The sequence below is a fragment of the Zosterops lateralis genome (genome assembly GCF_965231275.1).
Source record: "Zosterops lateralis genome assembly, chromosome: 8".
NCBI classification, from domain to species: domain Eukaryota; kingdom Metazoa; phylum Chordata; class Aves; order Passeriformes; family Zosteropidae; genus Zosterops; species Zosterops lateralis.
In genome coordinates this window covers 21,422,689-21,444,316 of record NC_139768.1, presented here as the reverse complement: position 1 = coordinate 21,444,316, position 21,628 = coordinate 21,422,689, and the positions used below count along the sequence as shown (strand labels likewise).

Sequence of the window (21,628 nt, the reverse complement as noted above, 5' to 3'; positions counted from 1 at the left end):
AGGAACTGAGGAACTAAGAAAAGCATTCTAAAAATTTTTACTCTGTGCAAGGCAGTGCTATATAAAAGCATAGAAATTCTGTCATGGTTTTCTTCTGTTTTGGGATGCAAGGCAGTTAGAGTTGCTGGGCTTGATATACGGTTTATTGCTCTCACTATTTTAATTCAATCTTTGCTTAGAACATTGAAAAAACAACCCAAATAAAGCTGGCGTTCGGTTCAGCAAGTGTAATTGAAAAGTTATAAATACAATTGCTTTCTGAATGACACATTGCACTGTTGTGTGCTGGATGTTTGGCAGTATCACATAAAATCCAAATTTTTTATGTAGTTTTATGTAATTCTGAGAAGAAATATCAGGAAAGCAAGAAAGAGTGGTGGGGTTGTGTTTTAATGAAAGGGCTGTAGCCAGACCCCTGAATACTGCTTTTTGAGAAACTTGAAAATTTTGAAAATTGCCTGTATTTGTCAACATGTGTGTAACTGCTGAAGTTATGTATTGCGTTACTTGGGGCTGTAGGGTATTTGTTTTGATGCATCACCTGCACTGGAGCCTTCCAGGGCTAGAAAACCCAAAGCATTAAAGAGAAAACTTTAAAGGGTTTTCTTTGGCTCCAAATGGAAGTACCAAAAATTTAACCACACGAAAGGTGATTTTAGCCTGCAGAATGGCAATTTCAGTGCTGATGTTCCTTAAAAGTGGTGAACATATGCACTTTCAGCTACAATAGCTGCTTCATTCTTACTTCAGAGGCAAGGCAGTGGCTGAGCCTTCGTAACTGTGGCTGCTGAAGTCAGAGCTCTCTGGGCTGGTGACTTGGTTTCTGCTTTAATGTGAGTGGGGAATAGGAATTAAGAAGGGGCTGTTCCTAAGGCCAGTAAGGAATCTTCAATTGGACACTGTTGCCAGAAGGCTATGGGAGACCCCATAAACATATCTGTAAACTCAACTTTTTTGTTAATGTCGTTTCATACAACAGCCATCAAGTGGATGACGGAGTCCAAGTGGATTTGTGCTTTTCTTGAATTTGGAAGCTATGTGAAACTTCTTGTCCTTGACTCCTGGAGGTCTCCTCCTCACACCCCTATACAGAAGAATCAACCCACTTGAATGCCTGTTTTTACCTTAAAACACCTCTTCAGAACACCAGGAGGACACCATTTGCTTTCTCTGTTCCAGGAGACTCTTTGAGGACAGTTACGCTCCCAAATGCCAACAGGAAATATTACTTTTGCTGCATTTTCGGCAGCTCTGTAGCCAAAGCAGTGCCTGTTACGAAAAGATAGTAAATGTGTTTTGATATGAAAGAACATTTTTGTTATTAGCATGTTCCAAACACCTAACAGATATGGAACCTGATATTCCAGGGTCTCCTAATGTATCACTGCTTCAGTAACTTGCATTTATGGGTGAAGGAGGGGTTGAGAAAGTTGTGAGTAACTCCTGCAGTTAACACATGCACATCTGAAGCAAAGCAATATCTTGAGTTGTTTGTCTGCCTGTGGTGAGTGAGAGTCTGTTTGTAGTCTTAGATTTAAAGAGTGGACAGATGCTGAGGCACTTTGTGATTTGGCAGTATCAGAGTTTAGAACAGAAAGGATTGGGAGCAGGTAACCTTTGATAAAACATTGTAAAAAGTTTCCCCTGAGTAATCAATACGTATTTATGGCTTTAATTTTGTCTTTAGAGGTTTTTTTGGCATATCTCCAAGAGTTCGGCTCCCCTCATTTTTCAGATCTCCTTTATTTCCCAAATGCCTGTCTGATTTATATTGAACAGTTTTGGGGAGGGGGGATCCAAATTCCACGTGCCACAAATGACAAAATTTATGACAAAAGATTTTAGTTGAAGGAGGATCGAAGGAAAGCAGAGTTTTAATTATGTGACAAGGGGAGAAAATGGAATTTATAAACCATTTCAGGCTTAGTGGTATAGGAATACATTTATTAATTTACTGTCAAATTGTTACTGCAAGTGTTGTTGCAGCACTGGGAGCAGGGAGGGGAAGGCAGGCTAGTGACATCCCTGTGGTGCTGCAGGGAGCAGGCCTGGTGGTGGGGCAGAGCCCGTGGCAGGGGAAGGAGCCTGCCCTGGATGGGAGCTCATGCGTCTCGCTCCCCCACTGCAGGAACGACTGGAGCTCAACTCTCCTGAGGCAGCATGTCCTGCATCGCTGCCAAATCTACTGCTTTTGGCACCAGTCTAACACTTCTGTGAGTCATCTATCATCCTACCTTTTTTTCCCCCTGGTTGTTCCATAACCATTCCGGAACAACAGATTTTCACCCTCCTTTTCTAACCCTGCCCTTGCTGTCTGATTCCAGGCTGCTGTAGGAGCAACATGTTCCTGCTCATCCATTGCCGTCCAGTGATGGGAACTTGGCCCTTTGTCACTCTCCCTAGGTGCTAGATGGGCTCCATGCAGCTCAGCTTCTTCCCCATCCTTTTTCTGAGGAAAATAGCTGGCAGGGTCAGGTGCCAGAGCATGTGTTAGCATCTAGGTTAACTTGTGCTGCTGTGAAATGTATCCCATTCTGTGTGTGTGTGTCAGCCATTTACTAGGGAAGGGGACCCTGCCAAGGATAAACTAGGACCCAACCATCTCATCTGCTACTGCATGAATTTCAAATATGACAAGGTAGAGGCATGGCTGCTCAATGTCCTTCACTCACATCTCAGTCTGAAGCTGTGATCCAGCCCTTAAACATTAAGAGAAGCTGCCAGTGCTCCTGCAGTTGTCTGTGAAACTCCTGTTTTGACACACATACTGTATTCTCGTAAAACATTAAGATACAAGTTCAGTATTCATTTCAGCAGACAGGAGAATTGAATTCTCTCTTCATTAGCAGTGCATGAAACTGTCTGCTGGTTGGTTCAGGGCTTTGATTTTTATTCTAAACCCAGATGGAAATATTTGCATAAGTCCTACAGTAGTCCTTTGTGAGGGCTTTTTCGTTCTTCTCGCCCCAGTTAATATTGCAAACTTAAGAAATCCTCTGAAATTAATCTTTTCCATTATGCCCATTTCTGAGTATTACAAATATGACAGAAAGATCCAGAAATCCCAGCCTGGTGCCTCTTTCCAGCGGGCTGTGAAGCTGCAGCGATTATTTGTGTGTCGTGTGTGTGTGTTTATCTCTTTTGGCTGGCGAGGCCTTCCATGTTTCCCCATTTTTATTTCCCCTTTTCCACGCACTCCTTCACAGCTGCTGTAACCAGCACTTGCCCTCTGGCCAGTGTTTGGGCTGAGCAGGCTGTGAGGCTGCTGGAAATGCCTCTCCATCGGCCACTAGACAGGACACACGCAGCGGCGCTTGGCATCTGCGCTCCCCTCGCTGTCGGGCAGCCTGGTACCACCTGGTACCCTCTGCTCCAGACTTTGCTGCTGTGCTTGGTGCTGAGAGCTCTGCAAAGAAGCCCTGCCTGGGCCAAAAAGCATCCCCAGAGCAGCTTCTGCTGTGTCTCTGTGAAAAAGGACGGGTTTGGCGGGTTTGCGCTCTGCGCTGCTGGAGAAGGAAGATGTTGAATAGTGTTTGTTGTTCTTTCATTGAAATTCTGCTTACAGCTGTAGCTGTATCTCTTAGCCTGCATGGAAAATATCAGTGATTACTTTGTTTTTTTCTTTTTTTCAATACAGCAGATCCCTGATTTTCTCCCTGGGAGGCCCCATGTTTGGGGTTGTCATGTCTCCTACTACTACTGCCGTGTGTATGCTCAGTGCCCTGTACAAGGGGTGGAAACACTTAGTGAGACAAGGCCTAAGGATCTGGAAAAGGGAGTCTTTTTTTAAACTCTGCTCACTTTATTTCATTGGTATTTATTTGAGTAGTAAAGTGTAAGTGAATTCCCTTTTTTTCCCCTGCTGTCTATTTTTATCCTACCAGTGATTTACCTTCATTTTTATATTAAGTATGGTGCCTGTAGAGTATTTACTTGTAATTGTGTGTTTGCATGTGTTTTACTCTTGAATATAAATAACATCCTGGTGTCTTTTCAGTTTAGAAATTCTGCCAGGCTGTCTCAGAGATCTTTTCATGATCCATATCCTTCTCAAACTCCCCACAATTGGTTCTTAAATGCTGGGGCCAGTGGACCATAAGTTTTAGAGTTGCATTTGTTAGAGATGCCATTTTGCATTCACCAGGAAAGGGCTGTTGGGTTTTGACACCATTCTCTGTTGCTCTTCTCCGGTTTTAGACCAGTGTGAAATATATTCAGAGATGTGTTTTTTGAAGTGTAATAATAAGTATGTAATAGCCTAAATTAGGAGGCTGCTTGGCTCTGTATAAGTGTGTTCATGTGATTCATGAGCAAAGCCTGTATCCATCCGGAGGTGCTTTCTGCACTAAAGCAGCATGACAACCACAGAAAATCAAGAAAGGACTAAACATATATGCAGCAGTCAGTGGATTTGGGGTTTTTCATTTTCAGTTTTTTCATTTCCAGTTGCCCTACATGTAGCTGGTTTTAATACCTTTCGGTGACAGCTTTTATGGCATTAGGGGTCAGAGTGAAATTGATATGTACTTCATCCTTCTAAAAGCATATAGATGTCACATCCTTTGGACCAAATCCAATCCCTCTTCCCTGTGGAGTGCAAGTGTTGAAAGTATGGAAAACATGACAGCTGCAGCATTTGGATGTATGGGACAGGTGCAAGCAGTAGAGAGCTGGTAACTTCCACGGGAGCTCTTTTCCCAGTGGTGAACTGAAGATGCTGAGAAGGTTGGCAGTAGCAATGGGGGAGCCTAGAAGCATTACAAATCCCTGGCCAGTGCCCCAGCACAGCTTCTACATAGCAGGCATAGCTATGTCATGGCTCCACAGCTGTTCCACCCCCTCTGTGGCATTACATATGCTGAGTGAAGCCTACCTAATCCCTGCACTGCACTTTGCTTCCTCAGGGAAGGAGCTCTGACCCTACAGCCTCTCTATATAAAATTTCTTGGTTAATATCAACAATATCCTGATGTCACATTTGATAATTCTGCTACTCTGCACTACAAGCTGAGTGACAACAGTTGCTTTCCTCCTTTATTTATGCACCTCCCTGTGGTGGAGCACCACAGTCCTGCTTTTTTTTTTCCTAGTTACTTACTTTTCTCTTTCCATCACATTTTTCTTTCTCAACACTCCTTCTAAAATAAAAGCTTGCATACCCAAACTAACTGAAAAGCTGGACATAGGACAACATTTTTAGGGTTTTTGTATTAGTGGTATTATCCAAATCAGGTTAGCCAACTGGAAAATACATCATGGAAAAACACATTTCCGAGTGGAAGGAGGTGATGATATCCATGCAAAGGAGTTAACACCACACAGAGCAGTAGGAATGATTCTCCCAAAGGCCTAAAAAGGTTGTTCTCACTTGTATTTGTATGATGCTCAACTGAAAAAAAAAGGAAATGTCTTCACTTCTCTTTAAATAAACTTCCTAGTTGGAATTTTGTCATGACTGCATGTCACCTACTATAGCTAGATTTGCCTTACTTCTTGTCAAGTCAGGGTTTATTTGTACAAAACTAATTTTAGAGTTTTCTCTTCTACATAAAATGTTAGGGCTGTTTTATTCCCTTTGATTTAATTTGTCAGTATCATGTAGCATTTCTGCCTCTATTTCTGTATCCATTTCTAGTCAGTTTGTGGATGGTGGCACTGATTTGACATTTGGAGTTTTTTCATGGCTTTTAGGGAAGTAAAAAAGGCTGACAGTCACTGGCTGATTGGTATGATAGGAGAGGTCAAATTTAGGATCAACATCACTTTGTGTAAATGTAAATAAAACACCACCATATTTTTATTTATTTATTGTATGCTGAATTTGGACTTCAGTATACAAATTAATTAGGGATAAAGAACATGAATTGAATTAAAATATAACCCATAGCAATAATTTTTTGATTGCACAAGCAGGTTTTGTTTTGTTTTTTTTTCATAATTACGAGTGCAGAAAATATGGATTCATAACAATGGGAGGTCCCAGTAGGACCCAAAAGTCTCGTGAAAAAGAATTATTTTCAAATTGCAATAATGCTACCAGGTTGTTTTAGCATTTGTTTTTCATAGGTATGTAATAAGAATACTCACTGCTTTAACAACCAAGTGTAGTTTGTATCAGTGGTGTAAAAACCCCCAACAATATTAGAGATTGCTGTTTCTTAGAGGGAAATTTATAGTGTGTGCTACTGCAGAGCCAGACTCTCCCTCACACCATGTGAGCAGATATTAACTTGAGACCAGCATCAGACAACCGCTTTTGTCTTTCCCTTTATTTGAAATATGACATGCACAAGTATAATTTGGCTTAAGAGACCAATTTATGCTTGAAGTGCTAAATAGTTTTTCTGTTGGGTTTATATGAGTTACACTGAACACTTACCCAGTTGTCACAAGGATGAATCCATCTAATATAAAGTAATCCTTTATTCATACCAAATAACACTTTTTACTGCTTTACTTTACTGTAGTCAAGTCTCGGAGAGAATCTTTCTAAGTGATCCTTCGAGAGAGGGGAGCTGGTGACAGAGCTATGAATTCTCTCTGGACTTAAGAATTCATCATTAGACTGTCTACACTCATTTTTCTAGGAAAAAATAGTAATTTCTTGAGAAAGAGGTAGAGAGTAAATTTAAAAAAACCAACCAAACAAAAAAATCGACACACACATTGGGTCCCCAGTGATAATACTCAACTGCAGAGGCTTTCCATGTGTTACGGATACGAGTAAACAATTGGATTACTGAAATTGATGCAAAATCACTTTTTTTTTTTCCTTAGAATTGGTCCAGAAGAATATGAAAAGCTGCAAAATGAACCATGCAGTATATGCATAAACTTTTGCCATTGATAACAGGTTTGAATCACTTCAAATCCAGTTTCACCTGCAGATCTGGCTAATTCTTAAAAATGGAAACTACAAATGATATTTTCTTGAATCACTTAGCAATACCCGAACACAGATGAGAATTCTAATTTCACTTTGTCACTAACAGATAACATAAAGATAAAAGCTGTTATAGAATATGAATATTAATTTTTTAACCATAATGGAAAAAACCTTCTGACTACATAGGCCTGTGTTTTTGAAGCAATATTCTGGGAAGCAGATGACTGAATCCTATTAATTTAAATGAGGGCCAAATGACAGTCTGTATGGACCTCTTTGAAAATCTGAGACTTAGTTCTTTATTCTTATTTCTTTCAAACTCTTCTAAAAGACTTTCATGTTGTCAGTGGATTTTCAAAGGTAGACATGTATAGTGCAGTTAAAATACTACAATTTAGTAGTATTGCACTGCCTAAGTTGTCATTTCCTGCAGAGTAAAAGAGTATGGTTAGAGCATGTTGTTCTACATGATGCTGCAGGATTTAAGACTTCTGCTTGTTCTCAGTGTAACTGGTGAAAACTTTATTGCCTGTTGTCAAAAAAAAAAAAAATCAATTTAATTTTTGAAACTTGAATCTAAATCTTAGGTCATGCTTCCTTTATAATTACACACACTTACTGGAAATGGCATACGGTGAAAATACGTAGAGCTTTGTGATACAAAAGAAACCAGGAGAAATGCTAGGCTTTTATGTTGATTGCACCTGTATGGGGGCTTTATAAGCTTACAATTTGTATCATTCATAGATAAAGACCCAACATACCCCTAATGTAACTAGTATTGCAAAGCTTGTTTTTTTTTTTTTTCCCTTCTTTCTGCTGACTGAATGATAGGTAAAGCAATTTTCAACAAATGTCTCCCTGTAGGTTGTAATCCTGCATTTTAACCATAGCACTGGCAACTATCCAGAAATTATTTCATTTAAGCTGAACTGTTCTGCACAGTGCACCTGCTCTCTTACAGAGAGAGCAAAGTATGAGAAGAGAACAAACTTTAAGTCTTAGCATTCCCATTGTTCTGTGAGATCTTTATCATCTGTGTTCGTGAGGATATAGCAAAAGTGAAATAGCCATATCTTCCTTTGTTTTCTTGGGGTGATCTCAGTTTAATTATGGGAGTGAAAATTTGAAAACTCACAGATGACTTAGATGTCTGCTTGACATTTGTACCTTTGGGAATGTTTAGTGTTGGAATCAGATCATTACAAAAGTAAATTTACTAACAACATCCAAGCTGTTTCCTCTTTAGTGGTTTGGTTTGTGTTAAAACTCACGTGCAGCCTTGTGCAGAGACTCAGGTGGCAGTGTTACTGCCTTCTATAAAACCATTTTTGTACTTACTTTATGCATATCTGTTAATCCTTTAGTGTGGGCTAAGAGCTTTTCTTTAAAAAGAAACATAGAACATAAATGATCCCTTAAATTAAGCCTGAATTTAGATTTTATTCAGGCTCAAGTCACGAGTAAGCTACTGCTCAGCTCTGGCAGCTAAGAGCCTCACAGATTGTCTATGCCCTCTTTCTTAGACCTTGCACACCTAAAATTCCAGCAAACAAAGTAATTTAGAGCTGCAGGTGCACATTTTATTTAATCTCTAGAGGTACACTTGCCCTGTATAACTAGTGGGAAGATATATTTTTGCATTAAATTAATAAAATCCCATCAATTATATCTTCTCATGTGATCTGCATTTCTTTGTCAATAAACACGGTATAACTTAGAGGCGGAGATGAGCAGGAATTTACACAACATGATGTTTGTTATCCCATACATATGAAATCTGTGGTAATATACTTTGTTGGAAGTCCTTGGCACTAATTTTCACATACTGAAAATGCAGTTTCGAGTTATTCCCCAGCTCTGGAAACCATAATTTCCAAACTCTTGACAAATACCCTTGTCCTGTGCGAGGTATTCTGCACTACAGAGTGGTACAAAGAGCAGCTTCGGAGAGGGCTGTGCTGCTCCATCCTTTCATTGCAAATTGGGACAAGGAGGTTTTTCTTGCAGACCTTCTTGGAGCCAGTATTCAGAGGAAAAATCTTGCCTACAAATAATGCTTTATGTTAGAAAATGATCCTCTCCTTGAAATTGTTGTCATATCACATTGGTTCAGGGGTTTTTTACCTTTCTTTTTTCTTTTTAAACCTCCCTCTTTCAGTGAGAGGAACTGTCATTCCAGCATTAAATGATTCCTGGTTAGGCAGTGCCTTTCCACAGATAGAATACTGGCCTCAGAGTCACCAGTGTAGATTCTGTTCTGAATTCATCTATTAGTTAATAGCAACCAGAAACTTGTAATTACCTTCATTTTAAGTATAGGTCAAAGTTGTTGTAGAAGAACCAACTATTTGCTTAAGTGTTTAAATATGGATTTCTCTAAAAGTCTTGACCTCTGTGATTTCTTTGGCTTCATTTCCTCTTTAGTTTCCAGCTTTCAGAGAGTCAACTACGCATAAGTTACCCACTGGAAAGTCAAATATTTTCAGTCAGTCGGTTCACTTACTGAGGGTACAGATGCCATTTTGTCCAGCATTTTTTGAGTTGGAATAGTGGAAGTTTGAAATTGTCTCAAGAAAAAGGACATTGGTAAGGGTCAAAGCGCTGGCCTCTGCTGCTAGAACCTTTCAAGCAATCAGGTTTAGAAAGAAAGAGAGAAAGAGAGAAAGAGAGAAAGAGAGAAAGAGAGAGAGAGAGAGAGAGAGAGAGAAAGAAAGAAAGAAAAAAAGAAAGAAAGAAAGAAAAGAAAGAAAGAAAGAAAGAAAGAAAGAAAGAAAGAAAGAAAGAAAGAAAGAAAGAAAGAAAGAAAGAAAGAAAGAAAGAAAGAAAGAAAGAAAGAAAAGAAAGAAAGAAAAGAAAGAAAGGATCACAACACATGAACAACTGGAGTATTCCAGTGACAGAGACCTTATGTTATCTAATAGCTTCCAGAAAGATTCTGTCATGTATCTGAAATGTGGGAGCAAAGAAATTAAGAACAGTGTTCACAGGCACACAAATGCTCAAGAGATGACCTTCTGAGAATTAGTAAGCAGAGAAGTAAAAGCATGCTTAGTAAAAACAGGAAGGAAAAGAGAAATGTCGATATTGATGTCCTTTATATAAGAGACTTCAGATGTTCTGTAGTTAGAGAGTTTTCCATCAGTGTGTTTCTTTCATGCTAGGGTTTGGTTCCTGTACATGATGAGTATGATGAAGAGTGGCTGAGGGAGCTGGGGGTGTTTATTCTGGAGGAGGCTCAGGGGGGACCTTGTCCCTGTGTCCAGGTGCCTGACAGGAGGTTGTAGCCAGGTGGGGTTCAGCCTCTTCTCCCAAAAAACCAGTGACAGGACAAGAGGAAACAGCATCAAGTTGCACTAGGGGAGGTTTAGACCGGATATTAGGGAAAATTTCTTCACCTGCTGGGTTGTAAGTATTGGAAGGATTTAAAAGCCATGTGGATGTGGCATTTGGGGATGTGGTTTAGTGGTGGACTTGGCAATGCTGGTTTAGTGGTTGAACTCGATCTCAGAGGTTTTCTCCTGCCTAAATGATTCTATGATTTCTGCTGCCTGAAGAGTATAATTCACTAAATATGGCTGGGAAAAAAAGGCAAAGTTTCGCTACTAAGAATCTCACACAGACTATTAAGTTAAAACTTCCAGGAGACATTATTAGTTGCAGGGGTAAGGGTCAGGTCTCTTTGTGGATATATCTTCTCTTGGCTTTCAGCCTAACAGCTTTAGGGGACATTAGCTTGGAACTGAGCAATATAAGCAGAAACAATTCTGGTGCTCCTGCCTGGTGGGAGCTCACAGATGCTTGTAATAAAAGTTGTTAAAAATGGTTTCATCAGTTTGCAAAAAGCAGATTTCTTGGAATCCTCTACCTTCTTTTGCCAAGAATTTTTAATTTGTTTTATGTTCTGTATATGACAAGCACTAGCAAAAGCTACCTCTCAATTAATTATGATGATAGATAGGACTTAAAATGACCACTCAGCATTTTTCCATTTGCATGCTGAAAACACAAGGTAATTGGGTTGATAACAATATGGTATTTAATGCCTCTAAGTGGCACATTTTTCCAAAAGATAAAGACATACCAACCTTCTAGAATTACATAATATTACAGACATAAGTAAAATTAATCAGATATGCCACGTGCCCTCATTTTGTAAGTGCAATAGCTCATTTAGCTGTTAGCAAAACCTTGCTTAGTGATGCATCGATAATTAGAAACTGTCACTGTCTGTATATGAATAACACTTTTTCTCCCTCTTGCTATTTTGATGTTTGGAGGGGGGGGAAAAATCATCACATACCACATTTCATCTGTCCTGGAGAACAGACATAGTTGGACACTTCAAGATGTCTGTGTAGAATTTTTAAAATACTACGAAATGAAGTGTTTTTACACTTAAAATTACAAATATGTATTTTTATTCAGTTGGAAGATAGGAGGGGTTGCTCTTGAGGTAAAGCCTTTGCAAAACAGCCTCCTCGGTGTAGTGTTTAATATATTTAGTTTTCGTACTAGATTGGAATATTTATAATCAAACCTGCTTAGAAGGTCAGCAGAAAGCCATTTGCTGGTGACTTTTTGACAGACAGGCTTCTCTAAGCTCATGCCTGTTCATCCATTAGGCAGAACGAGCAAGGGATGTTTTGTCTGTCAGTCACCAGGAATCATTAACTGCTGTAAGGCTGGGCTGCAAGCACGGTGGGCTATCTTAGGAGATGACAGTGTTTTAGTGTCCTTTATTTCACAGATCAGAAGAGTGTCTGTGCAGACCTGTGCTGTTGCAGACCACCTTTCCTGAGGACACAGCTCCTCTGTTCTGCAGGGTGTGTTTTATGAGCAGCAGCACTTTGTGCGTGGCGCTCTTTGCTGGCTCTGTTGTTGCATTTCCACTGAGGGTCAAAGGAAGGACAGGACATCCATATGGACAGATCTAGCGTCAGGCACATTGCATGAGACTATTTTTATTTCATGCTTAGAAGCTCGTCCTGTTCCTTGTAATAGTTTTTATATAAAGAACAGAATCTTGACTAAACTAATATTAAAATAGTCACATTTAGATCAAAGCTATCATAAACATTCCAGCAGTCTGTGACAGTGATATCCAGGTTTAAGTGACCCACCTGTGGTCTTCAGTTGGAGTAGATGAGAGAAATTTCCCTTTTCCTTCAGAGAGATGTGTAAGTAGACAGTGCTGAACATCTTGTGGGTGACTCTGAGCCTTGTCTTTACACTAAAAATTATGGGGTTCAGATCTCCTTGTCTGAAGTCTAGACAAGACAAAAACCCAAGTGACGATTAGATAACTCTGGTAAGTGAATATAAAACTGTTTTTGTGGGAGGCACATAAAGCTGTCCATGCTGAGGAGAGGACAGTGTAGAGCTGGTTTAGGATATTTACATCTATTCAGATTTGTAAACAACAGCCTTTAAAAAAATATTGTTGGCTGTTTTTTCAGTGTGTCCATTGCAGCCATTTCTCTGTGAAACAGCTTATTTATAACCATATGAACCTCACATTTGGATTTTGCAGTGCACCAAAGTGTACTGAGGTAACTGCAGAGCCTGTTTGGAAGCTCACAGATAGTCCTCAGTGCAGGTGTGCACATTGCTTAGTGGTAACTTCAGGTTACTTACTGGTAGCACCTTCAGGGAGTAGGTTGCACTGCTTTCCAAAGGCAGCTTTGGCTCCCTTTTCACTGGTTTGCCCCACAGTTGATGATACACATTTAGAAAGCTCTTTGAGACAGCCTCAGTGCTACAGAAGTGCAGATCACCTGAGGTGTGTTCCAGCCACTGCTTGCTTAGCTGGGAATATCTGGGGACTCAACAAATTTTAGCTGGCACTAAATCAACAGTAAAATTGGGGTTTATTATGTAAACTAACTATTTCCAATTCTTCTTTAATGGAAATTTAAAATATTGAAATCATAGTGTAGGACTTCAGAAATTCCCAGGACGGCATGCTCATCTGCTCCAGATTCCTACTGTCTCCAGGCTGGTGGGATTTCTTAACTTGATTCAAAGACCAGCTGCCTGAATTAATAAGAAATATATTAAAGGTGTGTGATGACATGGACTTACATGCATACATATATAAACAAATAATTGGATGGCTGTAGGAATATGGACATAACCCTTGGTCTCAGGTGGTTCCTTGACACACAGTGCCAAGACATTCACTCCCACACCTGGAGAGGAAATTTCCTTTTCCGCCTGTTGTATGTAAAATATGACAGAGGATTTTTTTAAAAAACCAGTGCACTTCGTTATTCACAATCCATAAATATTTATGGACTGTGAGAAAATGCACCTGCTACTTACTGCTCCATGTGAAACAAAAGCCCAGGAAAGAAAATGCTATAAACCAAAGGAGTTGCTGAAACATATTTTGTTAATTGAGTACTAGAAGCTAAACTGAACTTTTTCAGAGACAAGATGAAAAAAAGATAGCAAAGTTAAACTATCAAACTGAAAAACCTGGCTCCAAAGGCTCTACTTAGTAGAATTCATGAACAAAAATTACAGTACTATCTGAAATAAATGATGGTTGAGAAGATTGGAAAAGCAAACTCTTCTCAGTATGTTTTCAGAGATGATTCTGGGTAATCTGTGTAGAGAGGCCTCCTTGAGGAGCCCCATTTATTACAAGGCTAAGGGATTTTATGATCTGTATCACATGAATTGGCATCTGACTGTGCACTGCTTCATACATTTATCTGAGAGACCTCTTGGTTTAGATTGCCTGTGTCTACATTGCATTCAGTGTGCAAACATTTGAATTAAATTTTGGAATTTGGAGCCATGGAGCCTCACTGGCATGTAAAATACTCCAGACTGCAAAAGTACATCTGGGAACTTGGAGCAGAACCCTTTTCAATGCTAAACTTGTGCTGTCTTTGCTATATGAGTCTCAATACAAAAAGTAGCTTTTTGAAGCATTCTGGAGAAAATGTGCTTATTATTATTAATGAAATACCTACACTAAGAATTCATAGTGTTTACTAGGATGAAAATAGTTAGGTTTTAAATTAAGCTGCAATGTTACAGTAAGATATCTTCCTCAGGAGTTTCATAAAAGAAACTTCCTTTCCTCCTGGATTTTAATCTGACCCATAGGTCAGAGGGACCTGTTTGCTGTCTCTAAGGTAGACACAGTCATTTCCTACTCAGGATTTCTGTAGATGGAGCTGCTGCAGTGCTATGGGATTTTTTTTGGTTTTGGTTTTTTGAGGGTTTTTTTCCTTTTCTTTTTTGCAACTCTCGCCATTTTTTGTAGGCGTGAATAGTCCTGCTTATATGGTGAAAACAGGAGGCAATACTTTGTCTTACAACAGGAACACGAATGATTGCAGTGTTTCAAAATCTATTGTGCAGTCAAGGAGCAACAGTGTGCTGTGATTACACCTTGCATTGCCAGGAGCACCTATAAACTGCTTGGAAAACTTGAGTTGTTCTTGTTTCAGCTTCTAAATGTTTATAGTGGCATCTAACAGCCTTACAGTAGTACAAGGCTTATGAAATGGCAAAAATCTTCTTTTGCTTCTGAAATGGCAAAAAAATCCAGTCCATGAATTGTCTCTTACAAGCATGTGGTGTCTGTATCCCCATGGGGAATCTTGGAATTCCTACCTGTGATACGGGGTGAAGCTTCCCCACAAGTGGCAGAGCTCTGAGCTTTGACGTCAGCCTGAGGTTTTTAATAGCAGGTCTGGTACAGCTGGAGTTGGCTCATTGCTCCTGCTGAGCTCACTGTGGTGAGGTCTGATCAGACCTTGGTAAAAATTAGGGATGCTGGCAAAATTAGCTTCTGGGCCTTGAAAAATACTAATTGAGTAGTCTTCTAATAGTACAATGTAATTCAGCTTAAAGAGCTTAATCAGAATCTATTACATGCTGCTAAAGTGGCTCAATAATGGAAGGCTGATTCATAACCGTCATAATCACTTCATTGCACTTTTAGTTTAGATCTGTTTTTCTTCTTGCTTTAGTGCCCAATACAGTCCTCATAGCCAGAAAAACCTTTGAATTAAATGTTTGTTGTATTAAAATTTGGGGTTGTACCTATGAAATAATGAAATAGTAAAAGACTTATTTGCAGGGCAGTACACTTTAGGTTTTATTGCCTTGCATTTGTGGTGTAAAAAGAGATTTTGACCAGTGCACTGAAATTTATTTTTACATATTTTCTATCACCTTGCAAAATCCTGGACTGGGGGGAGAAGCATCTCATTTTTGAGACTGTTCTGATGGAACTCTGTTTCTGGAACTATTGTATATCCATGCTCAAATTACTGATCTGAAATGTATGCCTGTATGATGTGAGGTTGGCCTGTTTCTGTAGTCTTTGTTCAGGTTTCACAACTTTAATTTTTGGCTCAGTAGCAATGTCCAGAAGTGCAGACCAAAGACACAGTCTTTTGAGGGAGCTCTGCTGGTGACTATCAGCTCTGTTCTTCAGGGAAAGAGAGCTGGCTGATCAGCAGACCTGAGTTCAAAGCTTTAGATGTGCCACTGATTCATTGACTGATCTCTCTGTCTCAGTTTATCAATCTGTTTGACAGGAATAAAATAAACTCAGCTTTCCTCCAGGATAAACTGTGTGTGCAAGTTCATAGAAAGGATTTTTAATGTGTACAGTGCTATGTAGGTGAATATATTGGGAGAGAGTGAATTAATTTAATTAATCAATCTTGATTTAAATAATTTTACTTTAAAGTAGCCTCTATTTGAATAATTGATTTAAATTTTGCTTTGCATGTTACCATCTTGTGGTTTATCTAAAGAAATATTGATTTCTAGTTGTTAGTAAACATTGATTTTTCAATGAGATACACAGTGAATTAAACTGATTATTTCTGTTTAGGCGGGGAAGGTTTTGAGTGTTGTTTTTGTGTTTGGTTGTGGGTTTTTAAAAAAAATCTTAGGTATCACTCTCCTGGAATGATTTGCTTATATTTTGTAAAGGAAAAGCTGTCCTGGACAGAATAAGAATTGGCTTACTTCCTTTTTCAAAATAAAGACAAGGATTATGTTCCAGTGGCTAAGTTCAGGTTGAAGGAAGCATTTTTAGAAGAGATACCTGAGAAAGTATAACAGAGAGTTGTGTTTTGAAAGTCAAGAAACAAAATTATTTTGTATATTCCATGTTGTGGTGGCATGCATGAGGCCTTGGGAAGAACAAGAAGGAAGAGCAAGTGCATTTACAGGAAACAGGAGAAAAAAAGGAAAGTATAGAGAAATTATATAAAATTATAAAGTTGTATAAAATAAGAGGAGAGATTAACTAAACCTTGGAAAAGTCAGAACCTTGAGCTTAATGAAGAAAGTAACAGTTAATTTTATGTAGCTTTTCTTTTAATGGGTGACCATTAAAAGTCATGGCCAATGGCCAATTACAATGGTCAGTATAGGCAAGGAGGGTCATTATTTTAGCAGCTGTATTTTAGGTGTATTGGAGTGTTGGGAATAAGACCTCAAATAGGAATTTGCTGTAACTGATGCAAGTGATGCAAAACCTTGAACAAGTATTTTAGAGGAAGGATTGGAGAGGACAGGGTGCATATTGGAAATACCATAGAGAAGTACAGTGACAGTTTGAGCTGTGATCAAGGGATGGAGAAAGGAGTTGAATGGGCCATGAAATTTGAAATCTCGAGAATCGAGAAAGATAGTGATGTTGTCAGCAGCAGTGGCAAGAAGGGGAGAATTGGAAGGAAAGATAAGAAGTTCAATTTTCAAGAGGGCGACTTTGACATCAAAATTGTGTGTTTGAGAAGCAGGCAGAGAAAGGAGATAGCCTGAAACCTAGGAGAAATGAGAGATGCGAGTGAAGATTGGTGATTCATCAGTGTCAGAATGGTGCTGGAAGCTGAGGGCAGGTGAACCTGCTGAGACAGGAGTAGGGAGGAGGAGGACTGGCTGAGATTTTCCACTGGAGATCAATGGAAGCAAAAGGAAGAAAAAGAAAACTTTGACGTTTCAGCTCCTACCGTGGACATCTAAGGTAGGAAAGAGGAGGTTGCATTGCTCAGCCACAAATCAAACACAGAAATGCAAACCTTGCTGATTTCAATTTTAGAATGTCTTACAAATACATTTTAACAAGACCAGCTATTATATGCATGGAGATAATTTGATTAGAGGCCTTTGAGAGAAATATACAATTTTTGAGAGAAATATACAATGAGAGAAATTACCTTTAATTTATGGAACAAATACATCTTAAAGAGCATTTACATGATCAGTTCCCCCTAAGTCTTAGATACCTTATGGGAGGACTACTGAACACATCCAGTAAATCCATAATTCTTTCTGAGATACTGAATATTATTTTTAGTTTAAACATTGGGAAAGAAATCATTTTTAAAGCTTATTAAAATGTTATGTGAATATTTTTCAAATATAATTCATATTATCACTGGTGCATAACTTTTCAAATGAATAATTCACGGCAGCAAGTAGTCACTTTTGATAATCTATAGCGGTGTGTTATGTTGGTTCTGCTGAGAGATTAACATTCACAGCCTAAGGAATAAAACCAGAGAATCTAATCCATTTGTTTGCCTATTCACAGTGTCAGATATTTTCTTAAATTAAAACCCATTAGTTTGGATTCTGAATCTTAAAATTGAATCTATTTTAGCTCATTTTAGACTTTTATAAAACAGGATTTTGATATATAATGTATTGCAGGCAAAGAAGTATGGAGAGTATTGATTTTTAGCACAGTTTTTCTATCACAGACACTGAAGAATGTTTCTAAGAAAAATTTATAGGATATTAAGCAGAGAAGTGGTTTCAAAAGGCTATTGGAAGATCCAGGAAATAGGATAGACCCTGTCTTTAATTGGTTGTTATAAATTTTCTGAAAAGCAGCTGAATTTGAAATGGTTTTTCACCTCCTATTATGGTGGCATATCTAATATAAAAATAAGGAAAAATGTAAATGCTGTTTTAGTAATATTAGTTTGACCCCATCCATGTCCTGTTGGTGAAAGTATGCGTTCAATTATAAACAGTGATGTAGAAGAAATTCAGGTTTCCTCGAGAAAACACTGATATATATGTAAATTACATGCGTTATGTCTGTTTGACTTCTCCCATTTATGATCAATTAAGTTTGAACTTCCGTAACAGAAATGTTAGTGGTGTACATTATTGCTTTTCTCGTGGGTTTCTGTCTGGAAGCCATGGAGTAGCCACGGGTAGTGTCTGCTGGCAATCTCTCAAAGTTGGTTTGTATAATGTGTAATACAGCTATTGCAGGACTTTGGGTAAAATGCCAGGATTGTACTTAGAGATTAGAGTCTACTCATATTAATAAATCATTCAAAATGTAGGATATCGTTGTTGGGTTTTTTTGATTTTCAAGTAAATGCTGTGGTTTAATTACAGTGAAGTATTTCTTAAAGGAGCAAATTTTATTCTATAAGTTATTACTTTAATAAGCAATGAATAGGCAATTAAATAGCTTGAATCTGTTTTCTGAACCAGAGCTGGCATTCAATGTATACTTCAAAACCACGAGCAGAAACAGTGAATCAGATACTGTTTGCAAGTTTTGCTTAAAGAACAAAAGCTAAAGTTTCTACAAACTGAATCAGACGGATCATTAGAATTACTAGTGGGTCTTGACATTGTCCTGCCTCTGCAACACTACTTCCCAACCTGGTATGATATTGGGATATAGACCCTGATTGCAGGCTGAAAGAGAAAGCTTCCACTTTAAAAAAAAAAAAAAAAAAAAAAAAAAAAAAAGGGAGCAAAAACCAAAAGCCCCCAGTATTATTTGTGAGTCTGGCATAATGTGGCTAAATCAGAACTAAATGTATAATTAACCTTTTTTCATGATAAATTAACATTAATTTTCTCAGGATTAGTGTGAAATAGCATAATATAGGACAGGTTTAGCATTCAGGGTAAGTGTCACATGGGACCTTTAACACTCTTACAGGATTAGCGCAGCCAGTGATTCATGCTGTTACCATGCACACAGAAATAGTGTGCAGCTTCTGGCCATCAAAGAGGCTTTCCTAATTATCAGCTTTTACAAGTGAGCATAGAAAGATTAGAATATAAATATGAGGAAGATGGCTTCAGAGTTCTTGAGGGAACAAGATAAAATGCACTCTTTCCCCAGCGAGTAGCTCAATTTTCGAAGGAAATTTTGCAGTATTGTTCGAGAATGCATCATTAGGAAGATAATTAATGAAAAGGTCTGTTGTTAGGGTCTGACTGAGTGTGGTGTCTGTATGTTCATCCCTCTTTTTTCTTTTACAAGGGCATTTCTTCCTTGTCTTATTAATCTGAGCATTCTTTATGTGAGGAAAATGATGAATAATTTTTGAAGACTGGGAAAGAAGAGTTGAACTTGGAAAGCACTGGCTGAAAGTGTACAGCTTTGATGATATGGAGAAACAGGCCAGCTCTGTTTAGGTACTCAAATACAGACTCAGTGCTTAATGTTTGGAATCCAAGAACCCAGAAGCAGAATTCTTTTTCTTAAGCACTCAAACCAAAATAGGAAATGAAAACACAGATGCTTTAGAAGCATCATTCTGTTAAGTCCTATTAGTGGCCAGAAACTCCTCCCCCAGCTGGGATCTGTGTATCTCTGCAGCCTGGCCCAGAAAGCTGTGGTTCAAAAGTTAAGGACAGATGTAATTTGTCCTGCCTTGATGCTGCTCCTCAGGGGGTGCCCCCAGACAGTGACTGGGGCTCACCAGCACTGTGCTGAAACATTGTGTAGTGTCAACACAAGGGTTAGTCTGAGGCCATAGATGAGAGTCAAATTTAACAAGCAACTCACTTCCCCTTCTTTCCTTGTTTTCATCCTTTATTGTAGATGCAACAACTTATTGCCCATAGTACACCAGCTCTGCTCAAATGGGCTCCTTGGCAGCTCCTTTGCTAAATATCAGCCCATGTAGGAGGCGATGTGGAACCACTTGAGCAATACCTGAGGAAGAAAACATGCTTACAGCCAAACACAGTATTAATATATCAAATACAACGTTTTACAGCCTGGTGAGCTCTGCTTCATAACTCAGACAGAAAAAAATAGCAGGGTTCATGACTTCTCAGTGAATATAAGATTGCAGATAGTTTGGGCCATTAATCCATGTCAGGCACCAGTCATCTGCATGCTCCTGGACATACTCCGTTTTGCACACAGAGGTATTGTTCATATAGATTCCAGGGGTTTAAAAGATTAGTCTGGGTATTGTGGAAGTCCTAAAAGTTTAGATGCTACCGTGTGGACTGCCATATGCCCATAAATCTGAGACATCTGGCAAGCCCAGCTGGAACTGGTGTGCACATGAGGTCTGGTATAGCCACACACAGCAGACGCTGGGAAGTGCTGGATTCCCTCCCTCCACATGTGCTGCACAGCTGACTGGTGCATGGAAATACCCTGAGCTGCTGGGCTGGTTCATTGCATATGGACAGCAGTACCTGCAATTTGTCTTTGTGGGTTTTTTCTTTCTCTAGACCCTGATATTTTGTGCTGGACAGCCTGGGTGAATTTAAATGAATAATGTAAAAATGTTGTTGCTATGTAGTATGTCTAGGGGCTCAGGCCTTTGGAGGCAATAGCCTTTTTTCTGCTATTATAGATTGTAAATTCAGAGCACCTTTTGGATCTCAGTGCAGTTTTTCTAGGTTTGCATCTCAGAAGCAGAGGTCAGCATAGGCACTCCTCAATGGGACTACTTCTTCCTTTTCCTTTGCTAGTCTGAATATTCATATTTACCAAGAAAACCAAGAAGGCTGAACTTAAATGGGGTGTGTGTGTTAAAAATGAGCCTTTTAGTGCTTAATGTGTGTTGGAGAAATTGTTCAAGAACGATTTATCCATAGATTGTCTGTGCAATGCTTTCAGTGACAGTTTCTTCCTGAGTTATCAGCTGTTGTAAGTGCCAGGTGCACAAAGGCATATTTAACTTGTGCACTCAGTTTGCTTTATAGTCAGATTTTGCATTCATGAGCAGAAACAATTTGCTTATTGTTTGGAACAGTTCCTTTCCTTTTATGTAAATTCCTTGTGTTTTCTTAGACTCCCATGCCTCTATTACATGTCAAGCCAGAGTCTGATCACTGGACAAGATGTCTATATGTGAAATAGAAATTGAGTGTAGGAAGGGGCAGCTGGGCTTTGTTGTCTTTTAAATTACAAAGTTAGATGGAAACCAGAAGTGTTTAGCGTGGATGTTCTGCCTGAGAAAAGCTGTATAGAGCTGCATCTTTGTAGGCACTTTATTTCTGAACGCTGCCCAGGACAAAACCTACATACAAATAAGGATCCTGGTAATATGAGGATGTTTCAGATGAAACCTAACTAGTTGAATGAGATTCTGTGTGCAATTATCTGAAAACCCACAGGCACACCTACACATAAAGTTCAGCATTGTTTATGTGGATGTATAGGGTAAAGGTCTTCACTTTCATCTTGGAGTGCCAGGGAGATGGTTTTGTGTTGTAATTAAGTCTTCATAATATCAGGAAGAAATTGCTGTGATCCAATCTGAAAATTCATTGTGCAGCTAAATGCTCCTCTTTGCATAGAAACTGTTCTTAATTAATAATCTGTTTGATGGATTATTAGAGCCAGACTGGATAGGCATCTGCACTTTGGACATGATGTACCTGATTGTACTAACAAGTTATAACAACATGTATCAACTACTGTAATTATCATGTTGCCACTGTTTTCTGCAGATGTAAAGATACATAATTCAA

At 38.9% G+C, this 21,628-nt stretch overlaps 1 protein-coding gene and 1 long non-coding RNA gene across 2 annotated transcripts in view; one reads left to right on the top strand and one right to left on the bottom strand.

The window, feature by feature from the left end:
- Positions 1-21,628, top strand: part of GFRA1 (GDNF family receptor alpha 1) — a 132,707-nt gene that overhangs the window by 31,841 nt on the left and 79,238 nt on the right. The window lies entirely within an intron of this gene.
- LOC310911855 lies at positions 1,222-19,844 on the bottom strand. Its single transcript, XR_014590595.1, has 3 exons — positions 19,698-19,844; positions 12,010-12,156; positions 1,222-1,269 (listed from the first exon to the last, which is right to left on the bottom strand). It is a non-coding gene; the product is annotated as an uncharacterized lncRNA (long non-coding RNA).